Genomic DNA, 14,516 nt, shown 5'->3' with positions numbered 1-14,516 from the left:
TCCTTCTTTTCCTTTCCGTGCCAGCTGGCTCAGATCAATGAGGCAGTTGCAGCAGTCCTCCCAGGGATCCCCACTCCTTCCGAGTGGCTTCCTTCCCGACTGACCTTCTGTCAGACTGACCTGCCATCCTATACTTTCCCACTCTTTTATGTATCTTAACTCCACCCACCTCCCATCACATCCAGTGTTCCAAGCAGGGAACCACCAGAGGTGCTCTGCTACTCTCTAAGCACTGAGCCGCAATGTGGTTATGCAGAACTACCCTGTTGTGTGGGGTGTGAGTGTTGGAGTGTGGAAAGGAGTTCCCAACTTACCTGGATGGTGGGGCACTACACCTTAGGAGAAGGATTAGTACCTCTGTGGCGACTGAGCCTCAGGGGTGCCACATATCAAATACATACTTTCCCCACTGTATAATTTTAGATAGAAATAAAACAAACTTTGCATAAATCAATAGTACAGATGACAAATATAAAGTTTGTAAAATATGTTATTACATAGCTTTACTTTGAATTTCCAAGGCTTTTCTTATTAGGGTACAGCTCACTAATTGCTTCACAGTCTATGAAGAGGGGAGGAGGGAGGGAGCAAGTTTGTTGTGTATCATACTCCAGGAACAAAGAAACTGATAACAGAGCTAATAACTTGATGTTTTGGCTTCTATACCTATACAAGTCCTTATATACTGTAAGTCCTGATCAATCCTGTTGCTGTATTTTCCCTGTATATTGTACAAAAGCTAGCTTCCCAAAAGTATATGAGCTCAAAGAAAAAACAAACAAGCATCAAGTGTACAGAGAGAACATACAGTATACTGGACTATTGATTTATGCACAGTTTATTGAAAGTTTAAATATGCTTTCAGAAGTAGTTACCTTAATCTTGTTATCCTGTTTACTCTAGCAATTCTTCTGAGATAAGTGCCTTCCTTCTTTCTGAATATGTTTACTTGTCTGTGTTGTACCCTTGTCTGTAGAGGCGGAGCTTCACTGGTGCTAGAGTTCACCACTAACACCTCAGCTGCTGCGAACCTCATACTGCACACCCCTACACTTGAAAATAAAGCCTGCACCTTAAGATGTGGTGAATGCAGTCTATTTATTCCAACTATCAATTGATGTTGATGTGTTACTGAAGACGAGCAATACCTGTCCTGGGTGTCCTTTTGGGCAGCTATGAGGTGCACCTGACTGGTGCTAAAAAAGAGTGTAAATGCCCTTTTACATTTAGCGATGCACCAGCGATCCCGACCACGATACGACCCGGTCAGGATCGCTGGTGCATCGCTAAATGATTGCTAGTGAGCTGCCAAACAGGCAGATCTCACAGCGATGCAGCAGCGATACAGCGGTCGTTACTTACCTTTCAGACGCGGCGATCCTGACGTCCTCCCGCCCGCTTCCAGACGTCGCTCGTCGGCGCAGCAGGAAGCGCCCGACGAGAAATGGAGCCAGCCGATCTCGCGCGATCAGCGACAGACAGCGGGGGAGCCGGTCGGAGGTAAGTATCACACATAGCGATATCACTAGCAATATCGCTATGTGTAAAGCCCCCTTTTAAGGTACTGTCACACTTAGCGATGTACCAGCGATCCCGACCAGCGATATGACGCGGTCAGGATCGCTGGTACATCGCTAAGTGGTCGCTAGTGAGCTGCCACACAGGCAGATCTCACCAGTGACATCGCTGGGGACGGGGGTCGCTACTTACCTGTCACACTAGGCGATCCTGACGTCCTCCCGCCCACGTCCACGCTCGTCTCTCCACAGGAAGCGCCGCAGGAAGCTGACGACGAGAAACAGTCCTGGACGTTCTCTCGCGATCAGCGATAACCAGCGGGGGAGCCGGTCGTAGGTAAGTATCATATAGAGACGTTTTGGCACAACTTCAAAATGGTGGTGCACAAGTAGGATCCCAATCCGTATGCTAGTATAAAAGAACTTGCCGCACACACGTAAATGATTGCAAGTGAAAAAAAGGGGTGTTTTAATAAGATGCAGTACATACAGTAAACGTTTCGGTCACAACGACCTTCGTCAATGTACTGAAAATAAAAATTACAAAATTTCTAATAAATCAAACAAAGTATATACAATATAGATAATCTTGGGTACAAGTATATGCAAAAATTGAAATTATGCCGTATACCAATAACAGCTTAAGCAAAAATTGTAATACCGAATTTAATGATTACAGACACCCTGAAAGACTCAAAATTATATGTACGCACGTACCTATATAGTGTACTGACTGCACTTGTATATAGGGCAACCTGGTCTATAAAGAGAAGATATTATATTGTAGATGTTTATGAATGCCCATACCTAAGTCACCATGTGCCCATAATATCAAAAAGGTGCTACATACCATAGGGAATAATGCTAGAGCATGGAGGGTTAATTGTCTCCTTAAAAAGAGCCTGAAAATAAGAGGTACTATAGGCTATTTATTGTTCCACGCTACCACCACCGGTAAGATACCTTATTGCTGTTACACACTTCTGGACCAGCAGCATGGCGCATATAGATCACCTGAGTACCTCTTATTTTCAGGCTCTTTTTAAGGAGACAATTAACCCTCCATGCTCTAGCATTATTCCCTATGGTATGTAGCACATTTTTGATATTATGGGCACATGGTGACTTAGGTATTGGCATTCATAAACATCTACAATATAATATCTTCTCTTTATAGACCAGGTTGCCCTATATACAAGTGCAGTCAGTACACTATATAGGTACGTGCGTACATATAATTTTGAGTCTTTCAGGGTGTCTGTAATCATTAAATTCGGTATTACAATTTTTGCTTAAGCTGTTATTGGTATACGACATAATTTCAATTTTTGCATATACTTGTACCCAAGATTATCTATATTGTATATACTTTGTTTGATTTATTAGAAATTTTGTAATTTTTATTTTCAGTACATTGACGAAGGTCGTTGTGACCGAAACGTTTACTGTATGTACTGCATCTTATTAAATCACCCCTTTTTTTCACTTGCAATCATTCACGTGTGTGTGCCAAGTTCTTTTATAGTAGGTAAGTATCAGACATAGCGATATCACTAGCAATATCGCTATAACGTCACAAGTTATAGCGATATTGCTAGCGATATGGGTTAGTGTGACAGGCCCTTTAGTCTCTGTGCTATCCAGCTTTCATTCTTTTTGGTACAGATAAGATATGGATAGACAGATATGGATAAATGGATATATAGATAGAGCAGATTTCTAATCTGCTTTTGCTATTGAAAACATTATCTATGAGCTCAAAAACCTTTCAGGTGATGCGGTTTTTTCAAAAGCTGATCTGCTTTTGCAGCTGAAAAACATATCCTCAAAAAACGCAGCAAAAACGCTGTGTGTGAATGTAGCCTTAGATCATGAATAGAACAGCCATTTATAGGACATTTCATAACTTTCCCAAATTCCTATGAAAAAATATTCAGCACATTCTGCATTGAACTACTGTACCCAATTTATTATATATTTCAGGAGTCGGACCATTTTATACCGACTCCGACTCCACAGCCCTGGCTACTGGGACTGGGAGTATAAGGGGTCAGGGAAGGTTCTGGACGTTCCAGTCAGCCAAGGGAGCTCACTAGAGAGGAGGGTCTGCTGTAAGGAGAAAAGTGGGGAAAAAACCTACAGAGAGTAACTGACAGTGGAGACGGTCACGGGGGGTGACCCAAAAGGACAGTGGCTGCGGACAGAGACAGACTGTGAGTGTCAGGTATACGGCGTACTCTAAAGGGTGAAACGCTGTGGTGAAAGTGCTTAGGGCAGCCACAGCGGGGAAGAGCCATAGAGGACGCCATGAACGGTGAAACTAAGGCTATGTGCACACGTAGCAGAAATTTTCTGCTTAAATATCGGACTCCCTTCCCAGAAACCGCGCAATTTTTTCTGCGCGTTTTCCGCACGGTTCCAGACCCATAGAAATGGCCAGAAATGTGGAAAAATCCGCAAAATTAATGAGCATGCTGCGGTTTTTACCGCAAAGCGTTTTTTTTCTTGGTAAAAAAACGCATCAATATGCACAAAAAGTGCAAAATGCATAGAAATGAATGGGAAGCTTATTTTTAGCGTTTTTATAGCGTATTTATTGGCAAATCCGCTAAAAAAACGCTGTGTGTGCACACAGCCTGAGAAAGAGAAGGTACCCGGGTCTGTGTGTAAAAGTGAATCGTGGACTACTCCTGTGGTGAAGTACGGTGGTCGTCCGAAAAACGGACAAAATCTGAACTGTTGGACACAACCCTTGTCTCAGTCTCATGTCTGCCGGCGCCACGAAGTGGGTCACCCCCCAGTCCTGTTCGATCAGCACCACCTAATCGCCTCCCTCAGCCCAACCCCTACAGCTGCGTGGCGCTTAGAAACCCTCTGTGTACTTTAGTTACCAGCCTGCTGATGCAGGGAGCTGGTAACCAAGGTAAACAGTGGGTTTCTAAGTGCCGCGCGGCGCTTAGAAACCTGCTGTTTACCTTGGTTACCAGCTCCCTGCATCAGCGCGCTGGTAACTAAGGTACACAGCGACGCCGCGCGCTCGTCGTCGCTGGTGCTGATCGCTGGTGAAGCTGCCTGTTTGGCAGCTCACCAGCGATCATGTAGCGATACACCAGTGATCCTGACACGTTCATATCGTTGTCGGGATCACTGGTGAGTCGCTATGTTTGACGGGGCCCTAAGACACATTAACTACAATAAGAAATTACTCTCTTGGTGGAGCACATAACAGCGATGTATATCTTTAATTATTTCTCTTTGGCCGTGCATCGGCTAGCTTTTAGCTATTATTTGTCTTTTGAAGAAGTTTGTTTATTCAGGGATATTTCTGAAAAATAAGTAAAGGGTATTGTGACTTCTTAATTATAGAGTTCCTGTTGAAGTAGCTCCATAGGAGAGGACGCAGCGAATGTACCAGTAAGTTGGGTCCAGCAGTGTTTATTTTGGCCTTTCGTTAAAGACCATCTAAAATGAAAGCCACAGATAATACCGCAGTGCATGTTTGTGCTCTTAATGGTATTGTTTTATTTGACCCTATGTGATCAAACCATATCCTTGAAGCAATCTGTCCAAGGTCTGCTTTCCTGTTGTGTCATGTTGCATTTCCTACCTAAGCAGAAACCTAAAATGTAGTTCTTTATTATTAAAGGGAGCCTGTCAGCAGGGTTGTACCCTTTAATCTATCACAAGATGTATGCAGACATACTGTACGGCTGTATAATATGCAAAGAATACAGCAGCACTCTGTAAGTGTTAAGATGTATGCAGACATGAAATCGGAGCTATATTACTGCTATATGGAATTTATATAATAATGAATCTATTTAGCACCTTGAACAACCTTACACTTGCATGCATTACATGGATAATCCATTTTTCAGTGTCAACCTTGTAATACTTCATTACTTTTTGAGGTGACGCTGTAGGAAAAATGAATGTTTGCTGTTATCCTTACAGATTTACAGCGATTTATCAAGGGTCTAAGCCGCAGAAAGCCTTGTGATCAGATTGTTGGAGGACCCTTAAAGCAAACAAGAGGACTGTACAGAGCAGACAACCCTTAAAATGTCAAATTTATAAGGAATGTTGTTTTTTAAACGCAAACTGCAACTTCAGTTTTATGCTACACTTACTACTAAGATCTGGACAAAAAATGACAAAATATAACTTAAAGGGGAATTCCTATCATCCATAGTGTAGGACATAAGTTACTGATTGCTGGGACCCCCAGCAACCCAAAGAATGAGGGAAAGGCAAACACATTGCTCGCATAATTCCAACAGTCTCGTAGGTAATGAATGGAGTGGACGTCCAGCATGGGCATCCCTGCATTATTGAATATGGGGCTCAACAACGCTCAGATCTTGAGACTGCAAGTAATTCATGTTCTATCCCGTGGATAGGGGATAACATTGGGAATACCCATTTAAGTTTCATGTCATTACAAATTAAGATGATATTTTTTTATATTTTAAAATGCTGCAAATTATACAATTAAGCACAAAGGTGACAGGTGCTTGGCAAATTCCTTTTTTTTTTTTTTTTTTGCAACACATATAGAAGAACTTATGTCACAAAACAGAATGAGGCTCCGTGATCCAGAGAGTCTGAATTTGGCGTCACGTGACTCCGAAGAAGATGCTGGAGTAGACTGCAATCGGTGAGTATATTAAGTCTGTGTGCCCACGTTGCGTTTTTTAAGCATTTCCGCCGTGTTTTTACCGGTGCGGAAACACTTAAAAAAACGCTTAAACGCATTCCCATGCAATCCTATGGCATTCCGCAGTTGCTGTGCCAATGCTGCTGATTTTTCCGCTACGTCATCAGAGGTCATTCACGCAATGCATCCCTGGGGACGGAAGTTGCCGCCAGCACCGATGAGGATCGGGATCGCTGCTGAGGAGATCGGGGGTCGCCAGGATGTGAGTATATCCCTATTTTTTTATTTATTTATTTTTTTCTTCAACATTCTATCTTTTACTATTGATGCCGCATAGGCAGCATCAATAGTAAAAAGTTGGTCACACTGGTCAAGCAGTATGCTTGACCAGTGTGACCAACCTGTCAATCACTTTTAAAAGCGATGCTTCAAATCGCTTGGAAAAGCGCAAGCATTCTGCAAGCTAAAAACGCTTGTGTTTTGCGGGAAAATGCATGTGTATTCCGCATGCGTTTTACCCATGGCGGGGAGTTGCAGAAATGCTGCGGACAATTCCGCAGCATTTCTGCAACGTAGGCACATAGCTTTACTCTCTGAACTACACTAACATCCAGGTTTAGACAAAAAAAAGTTAGATTGTCCACTACTTTAACATTGATAGCTTATCCTTAGGATAGGTCATCAATGTCTGATCTTAAGGCCCTTTTACATTTAGCGATGCACCAGCGATCCGACCAGCGATCCGACCCGGTCAGGATCGCTGGTGCATCGCTAAATGATCGCTAGTGAGCTTTCATACAGAAAGATCTCACAGCGATGCAGCAGCGACTATGCGCACGATACTCACCTTTCACACACAGCGATCCTGACGTCCTCCCGCCCGCGTCCAGCGTCGCTCATCTCACACAGCAGGAAGCCCCAGCAGGAAGCGCCCGACGAGAAATGGAGCCGGGCATTCTCGCGCGATCAGCGATGGACAGCGGGGGAGCCGGTCGTTGGTAAGTATCACACATAGCGATGTCGCTAGCAATATCGCTATAACGTCACAAAACCAGTGACGTTTTAGCGATATTGCTAGCGATATCGCTTAGTGTAAAACCCCCTTTAGTGGTGCAACACCCGACACCTCCGCCAAACAGCTGTTCTCTGCTGAAAGTGCTCAGTTACGGAGCTGCTCCATCTACTGATAGTGGCCGCGGCTGGGTACTGCACATCCATCCCCTTTTTAAATCAATATCCTACGGATAAGTAGTCAGTGTTAAAGTAGTGGACAACCTCAGTAATGGGAGGCTTCTTTACTGGAAAATAAATGTGCACATAGGCAATAAAACTTCAAAAAAAAATTGTGTGAACCTGGCCCAAAACCTAGCGTAAATGTATAAATGTCTGAAGCAGCCGCTCATCTTTCTACTTTATCTGCTTGACCACAAACTTGTCTCCAGTAGATATAGAGCAACAAAGCTTTGTACATAACAGCAGATGTTCTCACAAATCCTAGTGACTCATCCATGGAGGCAGGGCACTAGGACCTGGTGATTTACCTCCAGTGAAGCTTGTGATTTACTGCACTGTCTGGAGTACAATAAAGTCCAATAAAGCAATGTATTATTTCCATGTCTTGGAGATATGGTGTGATTTGCCTTTGTGCTTTGCCTAGATAAACAGTATATGCATTTACTTGTATTTTATTCGGTCGTCCATGACAGCACCACCTGAGAGAGGGGATCCGCCCTTTAGGAACAGGAAACCTACAGATACAAAAGGGTGGCACCTCTCCCACGCATCAGTTTGGTTTCCTGTTCCTAGAGGACAGGACTCTCTACAGATCGCCCGTCAGAATCATCATGGAATACCCAGGCCGGCTGACCGACCCAGGTAGCGAGGGGGTCTCCTACCTCGGTCAGTGCGGGGTCCCTGGAAGCGCCACGGTGGGGCCGGGTAGGTCACCACGGCAGTGGACGAAGCAGGTGGAGCAAGGGTCCGGTGGATGCCGTCTCCAGAGCCAGCACCTGGTAGGTATACCCCGGTGCGCTTCCCCAGGCCCGGTCCTCCGGGTCAGTGCTGTCTCCTGGCCGGGCTCATGGCGGCGGGCGCGGGGGGTGCTGGCACTCCGGGCGGGCCTGCGCGGCTCCTTCGCGCGCACTCCCGCAGGGCTCTGTGAGCGGCGGAAGTGACGCGGCGGAAGGGGCGGAGCGATGGCGCCGATACCGGAAGTCGGGTGCCGGTGGCCTCCGGCGCGCGCCGCGGGTGCATGCCGGTCCGGGGGTCGCGCGGCGACCCGACGAAGGTGAGGGGGGCCGGAGCATGGGGGAGGGAACGCAAATGCCGGGGGGTGGTGCTAGGACAGTATGCCTGCTAACCCGGACAGGAGGCCATATAAGGCAGATGGGGACGCCGCTGGGGTGCTTCTGAAGGCCCCAGCAATGGAGACGTCGGAAGCCCCCTTAGTCCAGCAGGACGAGACGCAGGAACACCCGCAGAAACAGGCGAGTGGCCAGCAGAAGAGACAGAAACGAACCAGCGACCAGAGCCGCGAAAGTTCCTCCAGAAAGGACCCCCCTGCCTCCCTCCGTGATCCGGTACCTGCCTCATCTGCATGGGTAAGAGATCTCCGTGAATGTACCCTGATGCAGTGTTCCTTTATGCTTTTTTTCAGGGGAAGAAGGTTACGGGAAAACAGAAACACAGGGAATGTGCCCTCTGTAGTTCCCCCCTTCCAGATGGCCACCCTAAAAAATTATGCCAGCCATGCATACGGCAGACGGTAGGAGTTATTAAGGACAGGGAGTCCAGGGGTAGATTGTCAGGCCCTTATACTCTCCCCCGTTTATGCAGGTAGCGGAAGAGACACCTGACTTCACTTCAAACCTGAGAGACATGATCAGGGCAGAAATGAAAGCTTTACCTCAAAGAGAACCTTCTAGGAGAAGAGAGGCTAGTGGTTCAGGCTCGGAGGCCTCAGTCGCCCCTGGGAAGGGGGACAATTCCTCGGACTCCTCGGCCTCCTCGTCGTCTTCCTCGGATGAAGACTCTAGCCGGTTCTGCTTCCCCTTAGACCAGATGGACAAATTAGTGAAAGCTATACGGTCCACCATGGGGGTAGCGGACAAAAAACAGGAACTCTCAGCACAGGACATTATGTTCGGGGGGTTGGACCCCAAAAAACGTAAAGCCTTTCCATTAAACGAAAAGGTTCAGAGCCTAATTGATAGAGAATGGAAGAGACCGGAAAAAAGGGGTTCCATGCCACCAGCCTTTAAGCGGAGATACCCCTTCGAGGACCCGGTAGTAAATAGATGGGATAAAGCCCCGAAACTAGATGCTGCAGTAGCCAAAGCATCTAAAAAATCCGCCATACCATTTGACGATATGGCCTCCCTGAAAGATCCGTTAGATAAGAAAGCGGATTCTTTCCTTAAAGGGACATGGGAGATGTCAGCAGGCGCGTTAAGACCAGCGGTAGCTGCCACCTGTACAGCCAGATCCATGATGGTCTGGCTAGATCAGCTAGATTCCGAACTAAGATCATCTATTCGGAAAAATTTACCCATCATTCAGAATGCCGCAGCGTTTTTAGCCGATGCTTCTGCAGACTCTGCAAGAATGGCGGCAAAAGCCGCAGGTCTGTCTAATGCAGCGCGAAGAGCGCTCTGGTTAAAATGCTGGCCAGGAGATATTCAAACCCGGTCCCGTCTCTGTTCCATTCCCTGCGAAGGGGAGTACCTATTCGGTCCCGTCTTGGACGAATTGTTGGAGAAAGCTGGAGATGACAAAAAGAAATTTCCCAGTCTCCCGAATCCCTCGTACAGACGTCCCTTCGCCAGGAAAGGGGTTTTCCGGAGAAGGCCGTCCAGAGATCAGGGCAGATGGGATGATAAAAAAAGGAAAGGTACAGGATTCATGTTTGGGGGAGGGCGCCAGGAAGGTCCAGCTCGGGATACGAAAAAGCCGCCCCAATGACTAGTTGCCCCGGTAGGAGGGAGACTAGCTGCCTTCTACCCATCCTGGTCTCTGATCTCCAATAGCAGCTGGATATTGGGGATAATAGCCGTGGGACTACGACTAGAGTTTTCTAGGGTTCCGCTTGATCAATTTAAAATCACCCCTCTCAGGTCATCTGCGGCAGAACAAGCTGCCCTGGAAGCCGAGGTTCATATCCTGTGCGCTAAGGAAGTCCTGATAGAGGTTCCGGAGGAAGAATGGGGGAAGGGATTCTACTCCCCTCTGTTCCTGGTCCGCAAACCGGACAGCTCCTTTAGGACAATAATTAACCTTAAAGCCCTCAACAAATTTTTGGTCATACGTCCCTTTAAGATGGAAACGATTAAATCTGCAATAAAATTGCTGTTCAAAAATTGCTTCATGGTGGTGTTAGATTTAAAAGACGCATACTACCATATACCCATCCATGCAGGCCATCAGCGGTTCCTCAGAGTGGCGGTTCATTTGGATGGGTCAATTCGACATTTCCAATATGCGGCCCTCCCTTTTGGAGTGGCAGTCGCTCCCCGAGTGTTTACTAAGGTGATAGCGGAGGTCATGGCCCATCTACGTGAATCAAACATTCTGGTGATCCCCTACCTGGACGATTTTCTTATTGTAGGTAAAACGGCAAACCATTGTTTACAACAGCTACAAAAGGCAATGTCTGCCCTAGAACGGTTAGGATGGTTGCTGAACGTCAAAAAGTCCCGGTTGCAGCCAATGAAAGTCCAACAATTCTTGGGCCTAACCCTGGATTCTGAAAAACAGGAATGCCGTCTGCCTCCGGACAAGCTCGTTCGCCTCCATTATCAGATCCTGAACGCCTCCAATAACCCCACCATGTCCCTCAGAAAAGCCATGTCCCTTCTAGGCTCTCTCTCGGCCTGTATCCCGGCAGTCCAGTGGGCCCAGTTTCATGCAAGGAAACTACAGAGCGAGGTCTTATTACATCAAAAAGTCCTTGGAGGTTACTTGGAGGGTCAGCTAACCTTATCCCGTAACACAAGGGAGTCCCTAGAGTGGTGGTTACACAAGGATAACTTATTAAAAGGGGTGCCCTGGGAGTATAACGTAACCCGCATAGTCACCACGGATGCTAGTCCTTACGGTTGGGGAGCTCATATGGGTGAAATTTTAGTCCAGGACCGATGGCAACATCATCAGTTAGGAATGTCATCTAACCTAAAAGAATTAACGGCAGTAGAACAGGCGGCTAAAAAGCTCCTTGTGTATCTATAGGGCCATCATGTACGAGTGTTCTCCGACAATCAGGTCACCGTGGCATACATCAATCACCAAGGCGGGACTCGTTCCAGACCCCTGATGTTGGTAGCAGAACGGTTGTTCCATCTAGCAGAACAATACTTTCTATCTTTAACAGCGTTGCATATAAAAGGAAGAGACAACATCACGGCAGACTTTTTAAGCCGCAATCAGCTAAAGCAAGGGGAATGGTCCCTAAACACCTCCATATTCAATCTGATTGTTCAAAAGTGCGGATATCCAGAGGTAGACCTCTTCGCCACCAGAGACAACAGGCAATTGAAACAATTCTGCTCCCTAAATCCCAGAGAGAATCCTCTGGCGGTAGATGCCTTCCTGATAAAGTGGGACTTCAGACTAGCCTACGCCTTCCCTCCCCTATCTCTTCTACCCCTGGTGATGAGGAAAATCAGGAAAGACAGAGCGAGGGTTATAGTCATCGCTCCATTTTGGCCCAGGAGAGCATGGTTCTCATGCCTCAGGACCATGTCGGTGTCCGATCCTTGGGTTCTGCCGGACATCTCGGATCTCCTGTCCCAGGGCCCAGTCTTCCATCCTCAGGTGGCTGGCCTACATCTGACGGCGTGGAGTTTGAACGGTCATTATTAGAAGAGAAGGGCTTCTCCGCAGACCTAAATAACACCCTACTTAAGAGTAGAAAAATCATTACCACAAAAATTTATGTCAGAATTTGGAAGAAATTCCTTCAAAACTCAGGAGTAGTCGCTGGGGATTCAGCGCCTATAATGCAGATATTAGAGTTCTTACAAAAAGGTCTGGACATGGGGCTTTCTACCAGTACCCTTAAAGTACAAGTGTCAGCCTTGGGGGCCCTGTTTAGCTGTAACATTGCTGGTAATTATTGGATAAGCAGATTCATTAAGGCAGCAGGTAGATCCAGGCCAATAATGAAGGATAGGTTTATGCCGTGGGACTTGAACCTAGTCCTCACTGCTATGACAGAGACTCCATTCGAACCTATCTCGTCGGCTTCCCTAAAAATCCTGTCCCTCAAGGTAGCCTTCCTGGTAGCTCTGACATCAGCTCGCAGAATAAGCGATATTCAGGCCTTATCTAGGTGTCCTCCTTATTTACAGTTTAAAGAGGATAGGGTAATACTCAGACCTGATCCAGCGTACTTGCCAAAGGTAGTTTCTAGTTTCCATAGGACGCAGGAGATAGTTCTGCCATCCTTCCTCCCTAATCCAACTAATGAGAAGGAAAGGAAACTACACACCCTGGATGTCAGGAGAGGCCTCATAGAATATCTGTCAGTTACTGATCCCTGGAAGAAAGATAATGCCCTATTTATCTCTCATCAAGGCCCCAGAAAAGGTTGTAGAGCATCAAAAAATACACTAGCCAGATGGATTAGAGAGGCGATTGCAATAGCATACACATCAAAGGGCAGGTCGCCACCCGGAAAGCTGAGGGCGCATTCCACCAGGGCAATGGCAACCTCCTGGGCCGAAAGATCAGAAGTCTCCATCGACCAGATATGTAAGGCGGCTACTTGGTCCTCTCCGAGCACCTTTTATAGTCATTATAGGCTAGACCTAGGTGCTTCCACAGACCTCTCTTTTGGTATAAGGGTGCTGCAGGCTGTAGTCCCTCCCTAAAGCTGATATTACTCTCTGTAAATCTCTCAGGTGGTGCTGTCATGGACGACCGAATAAAGTCTTAGTTACTCACCGGTTAACGGTATTTTTCGGAGTCCATGACAGCACCCGTATATTCCCTCCCTTTAGTTTAATTGGGGTGTGCACGTCTTTTTTCTTGTATATACCCACTGGTGATAAAAGTTTATAATTGTAAAGAATACTGTACATAAATCATGCATTAACCTTGGAAGTCCTCTTGTGCTCTGTAATCCAACTGATGCGTGGGAGAGGTGCCACCCTTTTGTATCTGTAGGTTTCCTGTTCCTAAAGGGCGGATCCCCTCTCTCAGGTGGTGCTGTCATGGACTCCGAAAAATACCGTTAACCGGTGAGTAACTAAGACTTTCAACTGTCTACATGTGCAATTATGCAGCCAGGGATAATGCTGTATACTGTGCAGCGCTGGGGTCCTGGGTTCAAATCCCACCAAGGATATCTGCAAGGAGTTTGTATGTTCTCCCCGTGTTTGCGTGGGTTTCCTCCGGGTTCTCTGGTCTCCTCCCACACTCCAAAGACATACTGCAGAATGTGTTATTGCCGTATAAAAATAAAGATTGTTATTATTCGGCTTGAAAGCACCCTATCACCTCCTGCGCAGTCAGTGCTGTCAATGAAGTAAAAGGTGGCAGAAATATATGGATAACAAGTAGGTGTAATTACATAGTAACATAGTTATTAAGGTTGAGGGGAGACTTTAAGTCCATCTAGTTCAACCCATATCCTATCCTAACTTGCCCTAACATGTTGATCCAGAGGAGGGCAAAAAAAAAAAACCATGTGGCAAACAGTAAGCTTCACATTGTGGAAAAAAATTCCTTCCCGACTCCACATACGGCAATCAGACTAGCTCCCTGGATCAACGCAATATTAAGGAAACTAGTGTATATAACCTGTAATATTATACTTTCCAAGAAAGGCATCCAGACCCTTATTAAATTTTAGTAGTGAATCCTCATGAGCATCTATGCCTCTTTCAATGCATCCCATTATTTTATTTGCCTTTGCAGCAGCTGCCTGACACTGCCCACTAAATGTGAGTTTGTCATCCACCCATACACCCAGGTCTTTTTCAGGGACAGTTTTGCCCAGTGTTTTACAATTAAGCACATAATTATACACCTTGTTTGTTCTACCCAAGTGCATGACCTTACATTTATCCCCATTAAAGCTCAGTTGCCATTTATCAGCCCAAGCTTCTAGTTTACATAAATCCTCCTGTAATATAAAATTGTCCTCCTCTGTAATGATTACCCTGCAGAGTTTAGTGTCATCTGCAAACATTGAAATTCTACTCTGTATGCCCCCTACAAGGGCATTAATAAATATGTTAAAAAGAAGCGGTCCCAAAACTGACCCCTGTGGTTCCCCACTGCTAACCATGACCCAGTCCAAGTGTGCTCCATTAATAACCACCATTTGTTTCCTATCCCTGAGC

At 46.2% G+C, this 14,516-nt stretch overlaps 1 protein-coding gene across 4 annotated transcripts in view; it reads left to right on the top strand.

The window, feature by feature from the left end:
- LHFPL2 (LHFPL tetraspan subfamily member 2) overlaps window positions 1–14,516 on the top strand; it is a 203,318-nt gene that overhangs the window by 92,233 nt on the left and 96,569 nt on the right. The window contains exons 3-4 of one of the 4 annotated variants that reach the window (XM_073584149.1): window positions 6,075–6,174; window positions 6,301–6,436. The exons of 2 other annotated variants lie outside the window; for them this stretch is intronic. The gene's annotated coding sequence lies outside the window, so the exon portion shown is untranslated. The remainder of the gene's footprint in view (window positions 1–6,074; window positions 6,175–6,300; window positions 6,437–14,516) is intronic. One more of the 4 variants, XM_073584150.1, reaches the window with a different exon arrangement.

Source organism: Dendrobates tinctorius, unplaced genomic scaffold (assembly GCF_039654945.1).
Source record: "Dendrobates tinctorius isolate UK_male_01 unplaced genomic scaffold, ASM3965494v1 ptg000083l, whole genome shotgun sequence".
Taxonomy (NCBI): domain Eukaryota; kingdom Metazoa; phylum Chordata; class Amphibia; order Anura; family Dendrobatidae; genus Dendrobates; species Dendrobates tinctorius.
Note: the sequence above shows the minus strand (reverse complement) of the source record. Positions and strands in the feature narration are given on the sequence as shown.